The sequence below is a fragment of the Chiloscyllium plagiosum genome, unplaced genomic scaffold (genome assembly GCF_037043375.1).
Source record: "Chiloscyllium plagiosum isolate Xiang-an unplaced genomic scaffold, Cpla_swu_hap1 HiC_scaffold_1, whole genome shotgun sequence".
NCBI lineage: Eukaryota > Metazoa > Chordata > Chondrichthyes > Orectolobiformes > Hemiscylliidae > Chiloscyllium > Chiloscyllium plagiosum.
The window spans coordinates 143,444,603-143,450,127 of record NW_028270139.1 but is presented as its reverse complement, the minus strand read 5'-3'; positions in this window follow the sequence as shown (position 1 = coordinate 143,450,127).

Sequence of the window (5,525 nt, the reverse complement as noted above, 5' to 3'; positions counted from 1 at the left end):
GCACCCACCATCTCTGTGTAAAGAACCTACCTCTGAGATCTCCCGGAAACCTTCCCCCAATCACCTTAAAATTATGCCCCCTCGTGATAACCATTTCTTCCCTGGGGGAGAAAGTCTCTGGCTATCCACTCCTTCTATGCCTCTCATCATTTTGTACACCTCTACAAGTCACCTCTCATCTGTCTTCACTCCAATGAGGAAAACCCTAGCATCCCTCAACCTTTCTTCATCAAACATGCCCTTCAGACCGTAGCATCCTGCTAAATCTCCTCTCTAAAGTTTCCACATCTTTCCTATAATGGGGCGACCAGAACTGAACACAATATTCCAAGTGTGGTCTAACTCGGGCTTTATAGAGCTGCAATATAACCTCGTGGCTCTCAAACTCAATCCCCCTGCTAATGAAAGCTAACACACCAGATGCCTTCTTCACAACCCTATCAACTTGGGTGGCAACTTTGAGGAACCTATGGATGTGAACCCCAAGATCCCTCTGTTCCTCCACACTGCTACGAATCCTGCCTTTAACACTATATTCTGCATTCAAATTCATCCTTCCAAAATGAATCACAATTTTCCAGGTTGAACTCCATCTGCCATTTCTCAGCCCAGCTCTATATCCAGTCAATGTCCCATTGCAACTTACAATAACCTTCCCTACTACCCACAACTCCACCAACCTTCGTGCCATTGGCAAACGTACTAACCCACCCTTCCACTTTCTCATCCAAGATATTTATAAAAATCAGAAAGAGCAGAGGTCCCAGAACAGATCCCTGCAGAACACCACTGGTCCCCAAGCTCTAGGCTGAACACTTTTCATCTACTACTACCCCCTGTCTTCTATGGGCCAGTCAATTCTGTATCCAGACCACGAGATTTTCCTCTATCCCATCCCTCCTGATGTTCTGAATGAGCCTACCATAGAGAATCTTATCAAATGCCTTGTTAAAGTCCATACACATCACATCCACTGTTCGACCTTAATCAATGTCTTTTGTCACATCCTCAAATAACTCAATCAGGCTTGTGAGGCATTACCTGCCCCTCACAAAGCCATGCTGACTACCTGTAATCAAGGTGGTGGAAGGTTGTTTTTCAGACTGGAGGCCTGTGACCAGTGGAGTGCCACAAGGATCGGTGCTGGGCCCTCTACTTTTTGTCATTTATATAAATAATTTGAATGTGAGCAAAAGAGGTACAGTTAGTAAGTTTGCAGATGACATTAAAATTGGAGGTGTAGTGGACAGCGAAAAAAGTTACCTCAGATTACAACGGGATCTTGATCAGATTGGCCAATGGGCTGAGAAGTGACAGATGGACTTTAATTTAGATAAATGCAAGGTGCTGCATTTTGGGAAAGCAAATCTGAGCAGGACTTATACACTTAATGGTAAGGTCCTAAGGAATGTTGCTGAACAAAGAGACCTTGGAGTGCAGGTTCATAGCTCCTTGAAAGTGGAGTTGCAGGTAGATAGGATAGTGAAGAAGGCATTTGGTATGCTTTCCTTTATTGGTCAGAGTATTGAGTACAGGACATTGGCTAGGCCACTTTGGAATATTGCATGCAATTCTGGTCTACAACCTATTGGAAAGATGTTGTGAAACTTGAAAGGGTTCAGGAAAGATTTACAAGGATGTTGCCAGGGTTGCAGGATTTGAGCTACAGGGAGAGTCTGAACAGGCTGGGGCTGTTTTCCCTGGAGTGTTGGAGGCTGAGAGGTGATCTTATAGAGGTTTACAAAATCATGAGGGGCATGGATAGGATAAATAGACAAAGTCTTTACCCTGGGGTGAGGGAGTCCAGAACTATAGGGCATAGGTTTAGGGTGAGAGGGGAAAGATATAACAGAGACCTAAGTGGCAACTTTTTCACACAGACGGTGGTACGTGTATGGAATGAGCTGCCAGACAAAGTCATGGAGGCTGGTACAATTGCAACATTTAAAAGGCATCTAGATGGGTGTATGAATAGGAAGGTTTGGAGAGATATGGGCCGGGTGCTGGCAGGTGGGACTAGATTGGATTGGCATGGACAGGTTGGACCGAAGGGTCGGTTTCCTTGCTGTACATCTCTATGACTCTATGACTGTATGACTCTATGCATTTCCAAATAATCATAAATCCTGTCTCTTAGGATCCTCTCCAATAATTTGCCCACCACAGACATAAGACTGACTGGTCTGTAATTCCCAGGGTTATCCCTGTTACCTTTCTTGAACAAGGGAATAACATTTGCCACCTTCCAACCATCTGGCAATAATCCAGTGGACAGTGAGGATGCAAAGATCATCGCCAAAAGCGCAGCAATCTCTTCCCTTGCTTCCCATAATAACCTTGGGTAAATTCCATCTGGCCCAGGGGAATTACCTATCCCTACGTTTTTCAAAATTTCCAGCATATCCTCCTTCATGACATCAACATGTTTGAGTGTATCAACCTGTTTCACACTGCCCTCACAAATAACAAGTACTAAGGACCAAAGGGACCTTGATATACAAGTCCCTAGATCCCTGAAAGTGGCAGCAGAGGTGGACTGCCTGATGAAGAAGGCATACCAGATGCGTGTCTTCATTGATTAGGGTGTAGAATATAGGAACAAGGAAGTCTTATTACAAATTTATAAAAAGTTGATGAAGGCACTGATGGAATAATGCATGCAGCTCTGGCCACCACACTACTGGAAAGACATGGTTGCACTGGAGAGGGTGCAAAGGAGATTCACCTGGAGGTTAAATAAAACTAGAGCTTGCTGAAAAACCTTAGCAGGTCAGCCAGTGTATGTGGAGAGAAATCAGTTAATTTTATGGGTCAAGTGACCCTTCCTCAGAACTGATGGTAGCTAAGAAAATGATATGGTGGCGGGAGAGGGGGCAAGGTGTAAATGATAGGTGGGGATAGAGCCCAATGAGAGAGAAGAACAGTTGGACAGGTAATGAAGTGAATAGCAACCTGGCTAGGAGAGTGACTAACAATTAATGGAGATTGTTAGTGGCTACCGATGTGTTGTGTGTAATAGCAGACTATGTGATACCAAGGCCTGGTGTGTGAGGGTTTGGGATAAGGATATGGGAGAGTTCAAGCCCTAACGTTATTGAATTTGGTATTGAGTCTGGAAGGCTGCAGTGTTCCCAAGAAGGAAATGAGATGCTGTTCTTCCAGCTTGCGTTGAGATTCACTGGAGCACTGCAGCAAACCTGACAGGGATGTTGGTCAGGAAACAGGGTAGTGTGTTAAAGTGGCAGGCAACTAGAAGCTCAGGGGTTGTTTTTGCAGATAGAATGCAAGTGTTCTGTGAAGCGGTTGCCCAGTCTTTACTTTTTTCCCCAATGTAGTGGAGACCACATTGTGAGCAGCGAATGCAGTAGACTAGATTGAGTGCAGTGCAGGTAAAGTGCTGCTTCCCCTGGAAGGAGTCTTGGGCCCTTGGATACTGAGGAGTATGGAGGTAAATGGGCAGGTATTACACCTTCTGTGGTTGCAGCAGAAGGTGCCGTGAGACTGTGGGATGATGTTGGGAGTGAAGGAAGAATAGACTAGGATGTCTAAGAGGGAATGGTCCCTGCAGAAGGCTGACAAAGGAGGTGAGGGGAATATGTGATGGTGGCATCTTGCTGGAGATGGTGGAAATGACAGCTGATGATCTTCTGGATGTGAATGATGGTGGGATGGTCGGTGAGGACAAGGGGCACCTTATCGCTATTGCGGGAGGGAAGAGATGGAGTGAGGGCTGAAGTGCAGGAGATGGGTTGGATCCCGGTTGAAGGCCATGCCAATAAAAGTGCTGGGGAATCCTTGGTTGAGGAAGCTGGTGGATATTTCAGAGGCTCCCTTTTCGAAGTTGGCATCATCGGAACAATTGAAACAGAGGAACTGGGGGAAGCAGGATACGAGGATGAATAGTCCAGGTAATTGTGGGAGTCAGTGAGTTTGTAGTGGATATTAGTTATCAGTCTATCCTCAGAAATGGAAATAGATGTTGAAGAGGGGAAGGGAGGAGTTGGAGATGGACCAGGTGAAGATGAAAACTGAGTGGAAATTGGAAGCGACATTGATAAACTCTTCTAATTCCGGACATGAGAGAGAAGCAGTACTGATGATATCATCGTTATATCAGAGAAAGAGTTGTGCTTGCGGGCTAGAATAGGACTTGAACAAGGAATGTTCCACACCTTACCCATGGCCACCCCTCTGACCTGAAGAAACTGAGAGGTGTTAAAAGAGATGTTGTTCAGGGTGAAGACAAGTTTGGCCAAATGGAGGAGCTGGAGTTGAATGAGACACTCTGGTCTACTCTTCCTTCATTCCCATAAACCCCAGCCCCCCCCACCACCAACAGTCTCACGGCATCTTCCACTACAACCAGAGCAAGTCTAACGTCTGTCCATTTATTTCCTCCCTCCCCACACACCAGGCCTTGTTATCATATAGTTTGCATTCCTGATGAAGAGCTTATCCTTAAAACGTCGACTCTCCTGCTCCTCGGATGCTGTCTGACTGACTGTGCTTTTCCAGCGTGGCACTTTTTGACACTACTATACACAACTCATTGTTAGCTACTTTGATTTCTCTCCACAGATGCTACCAGATCTGCTGAGCTTTTCCAGCAATTTCTGTTTTTGTTTCTGATTTACAGCATCCACAGTTCTTTTGATTTTCACCAGGATATTGCCTGGGATGGAAAATCTGAGTTATATTGAGAGAGTGGATAGGCTGGGTTTGTTTTTCTTGGACCAGAGGAGGCTGACAGAGGATCTGATTGAGATATACAAAATTATGAGAGGCATTGTCAGGGTAGATTGTTAGAATTTTCCCCACGGCAGAGGGCACATATTTAAAGTGAGGAGCAACTGGTTTGTAGGAGATCGGAGAAAAAAAGATCACTGAGAGGGTGAAAGAAATATGGGATGTGCTGCCCAAGAGGATGAGGGAGGTGGTAGTCTTGCAACATTTAAGAAATGCCTGGATGAGCTCTTAACATGCCAGATCATTGTAGGCTATGGAACAAATGCAAGTAAATGGGACTAGTGTAGTTTGGTTGGCATTTACATAGTGGGTAAAGAGTAGGTTTCTATGCTGTATGACTCTATGATTCTATGACTAATACACATTTAATTAAGCACACTGTGTACCTGTATATGTTTGATTCCAAATTCTCTTTTAACATGCATCTGGATCAAATAGAAATATTCCTCTTCTTTGGAAAGCACTGGGATACAAGTTCCATAGCTATTTACTTGTACCTAACTCTATGAGCTGTGACAATAATATGGCTTTAAGAGAAGTATTTTGTCCTTATTTAATGAAGAAAAGTTGAGACAGAAGTCTGCTCCAAAGCAAATGAAGTAAACAGATTGTGAGGCACTTTTTTTTTTAATTCAAGTTGGAGCAACAGATGTAGCCTGAATGGGTGGGAACAAGTTCCCACAGAAGCAAAAGTTTTAGTCTTAGCCTTCAGTAGCAGTTTCTGGGGTCTTCAAGACAGATGTGGAAGCTGTTATTCCTCTCTTTGTTGAAGCTAAAAG